Raw genomic sequence first — 13,253 nt, forward strand, 5'->3', positions numbered from 1 at the left:
GTTTGAAGATCTCAAATGCTCACCATTATCGTTGATACACAGAATGAACAAAAGAGGTCCCATATTTCATCTTATTATAAACTTATTCTGAGAATGACATTAGACTTGAACACAATATTGAACATGTACATATAAAATTATGGATTTCTGTGAATAAAGCATATTCAGCTGATACCTGAGATCACAAGTTTAATCTATAGGGCATCATGTATGGCAGTATGAAATGCTCTTTCATAGTCTACGAAGGTACATAATAGTTTTAAATTATTCGCGAAAACCTTCTAAATTATAGTATGTAGAAAAAAATATACAGTCAGAAATACTAGCATAATTTCTAAAACCAAATTGACATTCATTAAAATCGTTTCATTCTCGCTCCAATTATTTAGACGGTTGCGCAACGGTAAGACAATTTTTTAGCCAGTATATTAACTAGAGTTGTCTATCTATAATTTTCCGGCTTAGATTTATCACCCTTTTTGAACAATTGGACAATTAAGACTTTAATCCAGGACTCAGGTTATACGCTGTTATCAAATTACTAAGGATAATGTGGTCGCCTTATTTGATAAAGACACGTTTTGATGTTCGCGTACAGTTGACGATTATGTTATTGACATGATCTATATTATGCGTCGACAGAATACCAACTTTAAATACATGTTCTTCATTTTTTTCTTACCGGATGATTTATGATTCTTTAACTGCATGACTTCAATTCACGTTAGCATTTATCACACCATTTCATAGTTGGTACGTGTTAAAAGGCACTAGAAAAAGTTGTCTTTATTACAGTATGTGTTTACATTTCAAAATTTTCAGGACTTAACTACATAGTACAAGTCCATTGGGTTATCAGCGTTATTTACAGTGTCTTCATTCCATTCATTCATTTAAGTCATTTAATTTATTTCCATTTCATCTTTATTTATTTTCATGTACTGACATTAACGTGCAACTCCTCTATCCCACCCCGTCACCAATATTAGTACTAAAAATTACGTTTTTTTTTAAATAATTTATTTTACAAAAAGGTTGAAATTGCTGTTGTTGTTGTTGTCGTCACTTGTTAGTCGCATATTCACCGCATGAAATGTGTGTTATGTGAATATGGATAATTTATTTCCGATTGTCACGATTTTTCTTAATTTTTCTTATGTTTTTCTTTTTCTTTTTTTCTTAATAACAATTGTTCATCCTCGCTAAAAAATCTTAATCACATTATGAACACAACTGTTTACAATGAATATCTCCTCATAATATTTTCTAAATTATACTACTAAATAACAATCAAAATCTAATTTCTTTCATTTTGTAGTCAATGAACAACATGAATTATATTTTAATTACATATTTAATTGTTTAATTAATGAAATTAATGTATTTAATAACTGGTGTTACATGTCATACACAAAAACATATGTGGGCTAGGATGGAGGATGAATATAATAAGAAAGCATCCAAAAAATAACATGAACATCAGAACAAATTAAAAAATAGCATTACTAAAATAAGCATGTCGATGCAGGTCTTGTTCAAAGAGAATTTTGTTTTGTATTACGTAGCGCGTTTTACGACATCGGATTTGGGGCGGGAATAAAACTCGGGTACAATCTGAATTGGCTATGTACGTGTAAGTATACTTTCCGTACCCGGGGTACATTTAAGTAATATCCGAGCCGACAATGACCGATTTAGCGCAAATACAATATTTTCTTAGTAGAAAATATGATTCATACAAATAATGAAGTGTAATTTAAAAACATATGAACACAAATTATATCTCATATAATGTCACAAGAGTCACATTTCAAAGTATTTTATTACAAGAAAAAGGTGCATTTTTAAAAGCACATTACATGTAACAGGATTGGCATTGTATTTTCTGCATTTAATATGCGTTAAATACACTTGAACATGCAGACAATACACACGTTTAACAGAAAAAATGTATTTTTCTGTATTGCATCAGCATTTATATTCTTTTATGTGTCAAATTTATTTTTCATCTTCATAAAGACACTACCAGAAAATAAGTTTGTTGAGGTGCATATTTAGTGTGTTTTAAGTATATTTTCAAAGGCATTACAACACTCCTTGCAACATCGAAAAATTCAGGAGAAGTGTAGTAATCAAAAACAGTGTTATATGCATACTGGTTCCTATTTAAGAGCAGGAGGCCTTATGTGGTCTACTTGTGGTAAAAATAATGCATTTTGTATCCGCTGTTACTTCAAAAATATATCTTCCCATACAGTTCAATACAATTTTCAATTAACTACACTATGCGAAGTCGTAATAAATATAAGACATCAATCTGGGAAAAAGCTTTTCAATAATGTATAATATGCTGTTTTAATTTATAACTGTTATAGACACTTGCATATAAAACAGATTTTACGTCAAAGTTACATGTTTAATTTGATTTTTAAAATACTAAAAAATGAAACATTTTCCATGCTTGCATGAACACAGTTTATAAATGTAGTTAGAATTATAAAATACTAGTATGCCATTACTGTAAATAAAAAGTCCTGCAAAAGTGGTGTTTGTACTAAAAGATTAGAATGTAATTACTCTATATTTTCGGACACTTAAGTTTTCGGACACCCCTTATTTTAGCAAAAATAATTATTTCTCGTTACTCTTAATTTTCGGACACACAAGTTTTCGTCCATAATTAATGTCTCTAAATTTTCGGACAGTATATTTTACATTTCTATTTTTATCAAATTTCGGTCCTTTTTTGACGATTCTGGAACAGCAGCGTCCAAGGTTTGATAACCAGTAAAAAAATTCTTCACAATGGCGACCTATGTAAAAGACCGAGCCAGTCCGATTGAGATAACTCGATTTTTCAGTTACTTCCCTTGGCATTCGCCACTGCGTAGGAGATTGCTCGTTGATTTTCATTGATAACATTCTCCTAGCAGAGTTGTCGTTCGTGTTGATAAAGGTAAATATTAATAGAACAGCATACCCTGGGGAAACAGATTCAATAAGTGTATCAGAACGTTAATTTCAAATAAGTAATTTTACATCCATTTTATTTTTATGGACCAATGAAACAAATATATATTTTCTCTATTTTGTTTGATATTTGTTCTCGATTTAGTAAATAAATTGCGAATAAAAACATGTAAAATAAACTTTTTACGTGATCACAAAACTAAAGAATGCGAACGATTTCGAACCTGCAAATTGTAAACGCTGCACTGCTATGATATATATAGATAAAACAACATTTCTTTGCGCAATTGTCCGTCCCGCTAGCGCAGTGGTAAGGACATTCGCTTTTTTACCTTTACGGCACCGGTTCGATTACCGCTCCCGGCGCAATGTTATATTTTGTATGTTTTGTGGTCACCATTCCGGACAGGTGTTTTTTTCCGGATAATCTCATCCCCCCCGCAGCATTTTACCATATAAAAAATTAAAAAAGTATTTCAGTACAAAACAAATAGCTGGAAATTGCAGCTATCATTCAAATTTCGTCCCAACTGTCGTCAATCTAATCTTATTAGGTAGGAGTGCTGGACACACTCCGGGTCCCAACATTATGCAGCCTCAGCGCGGAGGTAACTCATTACCTTGGAAAAACACAAATACACACACTGGGTGCAGCCTAGGCGCGTATAGACTCAAACAAGGCAACAAACTCACGTGCGGGCACAATCATTTAAAATGTACATATTGAATACGATATTCTAACAGAAATTACACAACCACCTAAGTGTACATACCATGTTTGATATTTAGTTCGATTGTTAGATTTCAGCATAAACATTTATAAGGTCATTTCGCTATTAGTTAACTTATCCATATGTTCGTGGGCGAACTCGGATAGTCAAGTGCTCATACGATTGAGCTCACATGGTCCGGCTATGTGCTCATACCTACTTTCGAGAATCATCTTGAAGGTATTGCCATACTTAATGAACAAGAATGTGACCCGCCTCCCAGTTTCGCTCAATGGGTCAAGTTACCCACGGGTACTACTTCCCCGTACCCCTAAACTTTTTTTCGTACCAAAAATGTTTCGTACGCAAATTTTTTTCGTACCAATTTTTTTTCGTACCCAAAATTTTCGTACCCAAATTTTTTATCGTACTCAAATGTTCGTATCAACATACACAATTGTGGTGATATAGATAAACTTAAATGGATGTTTTATATCCATCCTCTTCAAAAGCATCGTCACACCAGTACTGCCAGTACTTTGATTCGATATCTAATGATCATGGGGTTTTACAACCAGATTAACATCATAAAACATGAGTTGTGCATGCCTGAGGGTCACGGACCATTACATTTGAGTTATTGGGTGAATAACCTTGTTAACCGGTATTAAACAATGGTTTCGCCCGATAGCATAAGCGTTATGATAATTAGCAGGGAAAGTGCCAATTAACAGTTCAATTATCTACCGCAACGGTACTACCCCTTCTCAGTAAAATAACTGTGACAAATATTAAAAGCTTCAAAGTGTCATGCACCCTATTGCAAGTTTTACTAACAATCGAAGGTGTTAGACAACAACTATCGGAAATGAACAAAAAGAATTCATAGTTTGCTTTTTTTATTGCGTTAATTGCAGGTTCATACTAGCGGTAGATCACATGCTCATCTTTGAACTCGTTGGTCAAATTGAAACCTTGTAGTAACTTTCTGCCAAATAAATTAAGCATTTAAAATGCAGTGCACACATATATAACTGTAAGTTATACCATACGGCATGGTATTTTACAAGCGCGTGCTATTACCGGTAGTCGTTGATACAATTGACGCTATTTTCGGACACTTCAATTTTCGACTCTAAGTTTTCGGACACCTGTATTTTGTGAATATTTTTCGTATCTAAGTTTTCGGACACGAATTTTTTTATTTATTTTTAAGTGTCCGAAAACATAGAGTAATTACAGTAACAATCACATATTCTGAATATGAAATTTACAGTTTTGTCTGAGAAAATCACCAAAATGATGCCCATACAAAGTTTGATATATCAATTCAAATTCACATAAATCATTGTTCAAAAACACAAAATTACTTCAAATCTGTTCACATAATATTGAAAAAAGCACAGTTTATGATTGTTATTGATTCTTTATAATGCCCCTCTTCAAAGAAGAAGGGGTACGTATATTGTTTTGCTGGATGTCGGTCGGTCTGTCTGTCGGTAGGCTAGTCAGAATGTCGGTAGACCAGTTCGTTTCCGATCCATAACTCGTCAACGAATTTACCGATTGGCTTGATACTTCACAAGTGCATCGGCATTGGACAGTAGATGACCCCCATCGAAATTGTGGTCGCTGGGTAAAAGGTTAAGGTCACTATCACACTAAGTGGGAAAATCGTTTCCGATCAAATACTTGTCAACCAATTGCCCGATTGGCTTAATACTTCACATGTGTCTGACTAATGGGGTTATTTACCCTCGGGACTTCGGTTAAAAACCATTGCCCGAGCACACTGCTTAACACTAGTACCTGATAGATAGATCGTGTTTCCGGCCGCCATGTTGGTTGTTTATAAATAAAGTTATATTTAAAAGCTTCTGAAATTAACCGCCAAAGTTAAAGGAAAACAGAGAGGCCCCGCAAGAACAGAGAAATCCAAATCCACTACACTACCGCTATTGATACCTTGCCCGTCCATGACTAATTTTTTTTTCTTTTTCGTAAATTCTTTAATAGCACTATTTCGGACGTCATTTGGTTTTCGGAAACTTTTTTCTTGGTTTTTATATTACAGTATATAGCAACTACCAAATGACTTAACATAGCATTATTATTTATTTATATAAACTTTTTGGGTTATTTACCGGTGCGGTGCGTGTTATTTATGTTATACTGTCAGGTTATTAACGGCAATTAGAATAAATTTATATATATTGGTTGATTGTCCCAGGATTGCGTTTGTAGTAATTATTCTTTCTTTATACCCTGTCGATTTATTTTTCTCATTCAATTCCTACAATGTCCTTTCACAACAAAACATCCAAGGGGCAGAGCAAGAACCTGGCCCCTTTACTAGGGGAGGCACTTTCAGGGTTAGATTCCCATCATCTTACTCACAACATCATGCCCTTTAAGTGCCTCCTCCAGTCAGTTGGAAGCGTAGGCCCCATTATGTCTTTTTTCACTATTTTTCAACTGGCCTCGTGTTTGGCTAAGGAGCTTCCTGGGCTCGTTGAGCGGACTGTGCCTCTTGCGTCCGGTTGCATTTTACTGCAACTCAAGTCCGCTCAGGCGCTTGCCACCCTACTCTCTAGGGGGACTTTCCACCTTGGCAGCGTCGCAGTCCGGGCCTTATCACCTTCAAACATGAGGTCAGTTTCAGGTTTCATAGCAGGGATCCCGGAAAGTCAGGAACTCATGGAACTTCAAGGAAATCTTATATTTAGCCCTGCGATTCCCCTTTCCGAACTCTCTATAACTAACTTGGAAAGGGTTAACCCCTATCGCCCTGCGCCCCCTGGCTTTCCGAGACTGGTCAAAATAACTTTCCTTACATCTATCCCAGTCCCTAACAAAATCCTTGTGAAGGGCACGAATATTGCCCTTGACATTCGTCCCTGCCCGGTCCAACCTGCCCGGTGTTTTAACTGCCAGGGTTTTGGACACATAGCCAGCAGGGGTAAATGCTCCAGCATCACTACCTGTTGCCGCTGCGCCGGAACTACTTGCCAGAGAAGGTGCACCAACAAAACACGTTGGTGCGCCAACTGTGGCGGCCCGCACTCTGCTTCCTACCAGGGGTACCCCTCCTATAAGAAGGCTGTCTCCTTAGCCACCTTCGCTCATTTTTATGGGGTCACCTGGTCCGAGGCGGAGAGCAGGCTATTTATGCCTGACACTGCGAGCCACAGCGTGGGCGCCCGTAACACAATCAACACAACCGGTTCCAAGTCATCAACCAAACATGCCTCTGCCGGTATTATCACGCCCCAAACCGAGAGGTCATGTCCTTTAGTTGAGGGGCTAGTGGGTAAGAGTACCCCCCCTCAACCTTTAAATAGGGAATCCCCCCCCAAGGTTACTATTGTGGAACCGGTAACCAAACACACACCCGATTTATGCACCACCCCCCCCCCTGTATCGCCTATCCAGGGGGATCCACCCACTAAGAGACGCCCTCCTGTGGCTACCAGGGGGTCCTCCCCGTCCACCACGTTGACCGACGGTGCTAGCGACACCACCTGTAGTGGTCCTACACTGTCGGACGACTCTATGTTTGATATCACGGGGAGAGACTCTCTGGTGTCAGTGCACTCCAGTATATTGGAGAACCTTTCTATCTCTGGTATCTGTGAAATAGAGGAGGAACCCCGAGTTAGTGTCCCCCCTAACCGTCCCAGAATGGTCGACTCCCAGACATCCCCAATGAGCTCCCCTTCCGACAACACCAGCAGACGTAACTCGTTTGCTGGGGACTCATTTATTAAAATCAAGGATCCGCCAGCAACAGGTCCCACATATAGGAAAATATATCTCAGCGAGCTGGCGGATCTGGTTGCTGAGATAATAAAGGACCAGAAAAGGCCCACTGGGAGTCGAGTTATATCTTACATTTACAACAAAATTGATTCTCGATTCAAAAATTGCAGAGAATCAATAACAAAGGTTATCCCCCCTGATAAAATTTTAACTAATAAAATCCATTCTGGAACTGGGGATCCTCCAATAGTAGTAGCAGATCCAGGATGCCCTCCCCCCCCCCGGCCAGCGGTACCCTCCCCGCAAATAAAAAACACGTTCGGCTTGCCAGGACCCCCGCGAAACTCAAAGGGGCCTGTGCAGGCCAAAAAACTAGGAGTTAAATCTCCTCACCACTCAATAAATCAGATTAAACGCAAGTTAATTTCGCACCACTATGGACAGTAACCTGCAAATAATTTCATTCAATGTTGGTGGTCTTTCCGCCAACAAATTTACTGAATTAAAATATTTTATTGACTGCAACCCTAATACCCATATCATATGTTTACAGGAAACTAAATTTTCAAATATTTCTGTAAAACAAATACCAGGGTATAACTGCGAATTTAAGAATTATGTTACTTCAAACCAAAATATTGCTGGTGGTCTTGCCATATATATTAAAAATACAATTAATTATGAACACCTGGGAGTGAACAACCAATTTAAATCTGATGGTAGCACTGCTATTGAGGCATTAGCAATTAAATTGGTTATTGACAAGAACCGGCCTCTTATCCTGGTCAACTTATATTCAAGAGGATGTGATCTTGAAACCCTGAACGGCCTCTTTAAGGAATTAAGGACCATTAAAGGACCCTTTGATGTAATATTCACAGGCGACTTTAATGCACATCACCCTGCTTGGGGTTCCATAAATTCAGATGCAGAAGGTCGGGCGGTAATAGAATGGTTGGACGAGCAAGATCTTATACTGCTCAATGACGGTTCTCCAACCAGGCTTAACCCCACTGGTTTAAACTCCCACATTGACCTTACTGCTGTTAATGCCAGGATAGCAAGTGCGTCTGCATGGGCAACTGTTAAAGATACCATGGGATCTGATCACCTCCCACAACAGGTTACCCTGCTCAACTATATTGCACAGGGAACTGAGGCCCAATGCTCAGGGGAGCAAAAGTTTTTATTGGAAAAAGCTAATTGGGCTCAGTTTAGGGACCTCTGCTCAGATCTCTCCCTTGCAGATGTAAACTCCCAGGATCCAAATCTGTTTTGTATTAACTTAACCAGCAGGATACTGTCCATGGCGGAATGTAGCATACCGGTCTCCTCCGGCAAGGTCAAAGCCAGAAATAGGGTCCCGTGGTGGAATGAGGCGTGCTCCAATGCGGTACAGGATCGTAAAAATGCTTTAAAAATTCTTAAAAAGAACCCCGCTGAGCATAATCTTCTTAATTATAGGTCCCTCGAAAATCAGGCAAAGCGGGTTATTTTGGACGCAAAAACTCAAAATTGGAAAGAATTCTGTGATTCAGCTATCATTAATAAGAAAAATACTAGGGATTTTTGGCAAAAAATTCACAGAATTAAAGGAAATTCATTCACCCCTGTACCGCTACTTAAATACAAAGGCGAAATTGCCACTACCCCAAGGGACAAGGCTCAATTTTTGGTACGACATTTCCAATCTGTCTCCAGTGACTCAAACCTTCCCGTTGAAACTCTGAATTATCAAAAGCGGTTTGAGACTGAGCACCGAAATATTTTAAATGAGCCTGGGGATAATAGCACGCCTCTCAATTTACCTTTCACTATTACAGAATTATTAAGTGCCATTAACAGCAGGAGCAACACCGCCACGGGGCCTGACAAAATAGCATATTTAATGTTTAAAAATATGCCAGCCATAACTCTAAAAATCTGGCTTAACCTATTCAATCAGGTGTATAGGACAGGCAGGATACCACCCGAGTGGAAGCAGGCGACAGTGATTCCAATTCCTAAACCCGGTAAAGACAAAAATGATTCAAACTCATATCGTCCAATAAGTCTAACATCACATGCAGGTAAATTACTAGAAATAATGGTCAAAAATAGATTAGAACACTTATTGGAATCAAATAACATACTAAATCCCTTCCAGTCTGGCTTTAGGAAGGGGCGATCTACTCTTGATCAGCTAGCTAGATTACAACATGATATTCTTTCTGCAAAAAATCAAGGGCAATCAGTATTAGCATTTTTTTTGGACCTTCAGGCCGCCTTTGATTTAACATGGACCTTCGGCGTACTAAAAAAGCTAGCTGACTATGGAATCACTGGATACTGTTTCCACTACCTCAGAGCATTCCTAGAGGGTCGCAAAATCCAGGTCAGGGTCGATGGGGAGGTATCAGAGGTAACCATAACCGACCGCGGCATCCCCAGGGGTCCGTAATATCCCCAACTCTGTTCTCCCTCATCGTAAACGGCCTACCTGATGCCGTAAAAGACTCAGGAATGGTTATCTCCCAGTTTGCCGACTATTCAAGCACTTGGTTAAAGGGGTCTAACATGTTACGCCTGCAGAAGAGGGCTCAAGCAGGCTTAGACTCCATATGGAAATGGTCTATTGAATGGGGATTCAAAATTTATCCAACCAAAACAGTAGAAGTACTATTTGGCGACCAATTTCAGCACTCTTTGGACTTAAATTTAGGTGGCACTAAAATTATTTTTGAAAAAGTGGTGACATTTCTAGGTATGTACCTAGATAAACTGTTAACCTTTAATCACCACTTCAAATATTTGGCAGAAAGGTGCGAAAGGGACCTAAACTTAATGAGAATGTTAAGAGGCACAGGTTTCGGATCAGATAAAAATAGCCTCGATATTATGGCCGTTTTCGGCTTTTTAACGCAGAGTTTTTATGTTAAGCAGTGTGCTCGGGCAATGGTTTTTTAACCGAAGTCCCGATGGTAAACAACCCCATACAGCAGTAAGTGAGAAAAGCGTTTCTTATCAATAACTCGTCAACAAATCGACCGATTGGCTTGATACTTCCCATGCGCATTGCTCTTGGACAGTATATGACCCCTATCGAAATTTAGGTCACTAGGTCAAAGGTCAAGGTCACTGTCACAAAAAGTGTGAAAATTGTTTCTGATCAATAACTCATCAACGAATTGACTTATTGGCTTGATACTTCACGTGCGCTTTGGCCTTGGACAGTAGATGACCCCTATTGAAATTTGGGTTTCCGCAAGGTTTCGCTAATTACAGATCTCCGTGTTAGTGTTACTCCATATTCGATTTACTTTTAATGTTATCATTCTCATGCTCACGAAAAATTCTTAAACCTGAATAAAAATATGATGCAAATATGAAATGTAGCACACAATTGCATGATGACATATTAACAATTCCGGTTAAAAATTCTACATAGTGTAATATTTATTTGGATAAAATGTGATAATGTCATTCACTTTATAATTATGATTAAACTGTCTTATATTTATACAGTATTTAGTTTCTGACAACTTACATTCAATTTGAGTGTCTGACGCTAAATTAGTCCTCGAAATGAGTACGCAATACTACTACCAGAAGAAGACATGTCTGCATGTATAGGTTTCATAAATTATGTTTTATGACCAGACATCTGCTTTCCGTGGCTTATGAAAACTTGTTGTTATTTAATATTTGTTGGCACAGTATCTGATCACAACGAGATAATAGGTTTGTGTTGAACACAGGCGCAATAAAACCACTGATCTATCAATGAACAAGATTATTGATTGATCTTTGATAAAACAACGCGTTAAAAAGGCTCAAACGAAGAGCGTAAAATGCGTGTAAACAATTAAATGAAACAAGTACTTCACTCAAGAACATTTATTTAATGAAATAACAATTAAAATTGGAAGTAAATATTACTGCTAATTCTGACAATGTCATCTTTTGTTGACAATATCATTACGTCGCAGAATGTTCAAAAGAGTTAATGGTTGAAATCAGATAAGGCGTTGCGTGAAACTATTAGAAATGGATACACGTTCCGCCTCGTTCTGGAATTCTGCTAGTCACGTGACTTCGCCCTCTTATCAATTTTGGCTGATTGTCATAAGAAGAAATACAATTGTTTACGAACGCAATATATTTTCTTTTCTAAAAATGGTCTTAGAAAATTTCACTTACAAGAGTTTAGAAACATTCTCAGAAGGAACTATTTCCCTCTATCTTGCAAATATTCTTTCAACGCCATCGGCGCTCTTGTTCTCCTTTTGATCATGGCATGGGAGGTTTTCGGGGATGTCGATAATGACGTCACGTTTGCGCTTGCTCAAATTGTGGCCGTCAAAACTGCGGCCATTTTGCTATTGTTTGCATTTGATGAACCGCATCGTGATAAGGTTACCATAACAATCTCTACATGACACATATTCGCGATCCTTAGAAATTGAAATTTTTTCAGAATAAATTGAATACAATGAACAAACACAAATAAGGACAAAACAAACAACAGATATATTTATTTTATGTAATCAACATATAGAAACTGATTTGAACCTATGCAGAGGGGGTAATCACGTGTGTTTGCCTATTTAGATGTGTGTAGATGTGTGGATGCTTTACCGCATTGGCAGGCGCTGCACGACCCGCGAACTCATTAACCGTGTCATCCTAGAGGCATTGTTTCGACATGTTCTTTGAGCAACACGTTTCGCACATACAATTTCATGGATTCGAATTGTGCACAACTGCTGCGTGTTATGTTACCTGTTGGCGTGTCGCCTAGCGGACCGCCTCTCCGTGAATATGATTTCTCAAAAAAACAAAAAGAATGTAAGATGTTACGAGTAAGGAGTTGTCAGATGTTCAACTACACGAGCTTATTTAACTTGTGCGCTAGCTGTATACATCTGTGAGAACGTATGCCTATAAACCACTCACTGTTCTGAAAGATGAATATTAAGCTCACAAGGTTATAGACTTTAGACAACGAAAAAAACATCATCAATATTCATCATACAACATATTCACAAGTAATAATAGTAATAAAGTTGGTAGCAACTTGTCTAATGTATAACAAGGTAACAAGGCACCAACACATCGAGATCTTTTTCACATGATTGCTAGCAATATATGTTTTTAGCTTGTCCTTGTTAAAAAACATCTTCCCGCAACACCGGTATGGGGCTTGTCCTTTGTGTTACATGACGCCTGAAGCCACTCCTTAACTGGAACTGTCGGCCACACTCAGTCCAAAGACGCGTCGTGTTTGAGTTCGATTCCATATTAGCCTGGAAAGTTCGGTTTCATATTTGAAAACATACTTTGTTCATTATTTACAGCATTTACGTGTTTACATTTTAACATAACCTGAAATAAGTGTAGCAAAACCTAACAAAATAAATCGACAACTAAGGGTGACATGTCAATTTTGCCATACTATACGTATTATATTAATGCCTAAATACCAACCAATTTTCACACACGCGCACAAGCAAATATATTGCAACCTGTGTGAATACCGTGACTTACATGAGCTCAATAAAGATAAATATCGAATTAGAAATTAAGTTTTCCTATAAACGGGACCCATTTTTGATCATTTCAAATCTGAAACCCATTTAAATCATGTACAAGTCTGGTTCATGAAACTTTTTATGACAGGTTTTTAACGTCTACTCCAAACCAGACCGCTATATAAACACATACATGCCATACGTCCCGGATTGTCCGGGACAGTCCCGGAAATGAAGAACTTGTCCCGCTGTCCCGGAAATCTGTCAAATGTCCCGGAATTGACAAAATCCATTTATACATGTA

The sequence above is a fragment of the Dreissena polymorpha genome, chromosome 6 (genome assembly GCF_020536995.1).
Source record: "Dreissena polymorpha isolate Duluth1 chromosome 6, UMN_Dpol_1.0, whole genome shotgun sequence".
NCBI classification, from domain to species: Eukaryota; Metazoa; Mollusca; class Bivalvia; order Myida; family Dreissenidae; genus Dreissena; species Dreissena polymorpha.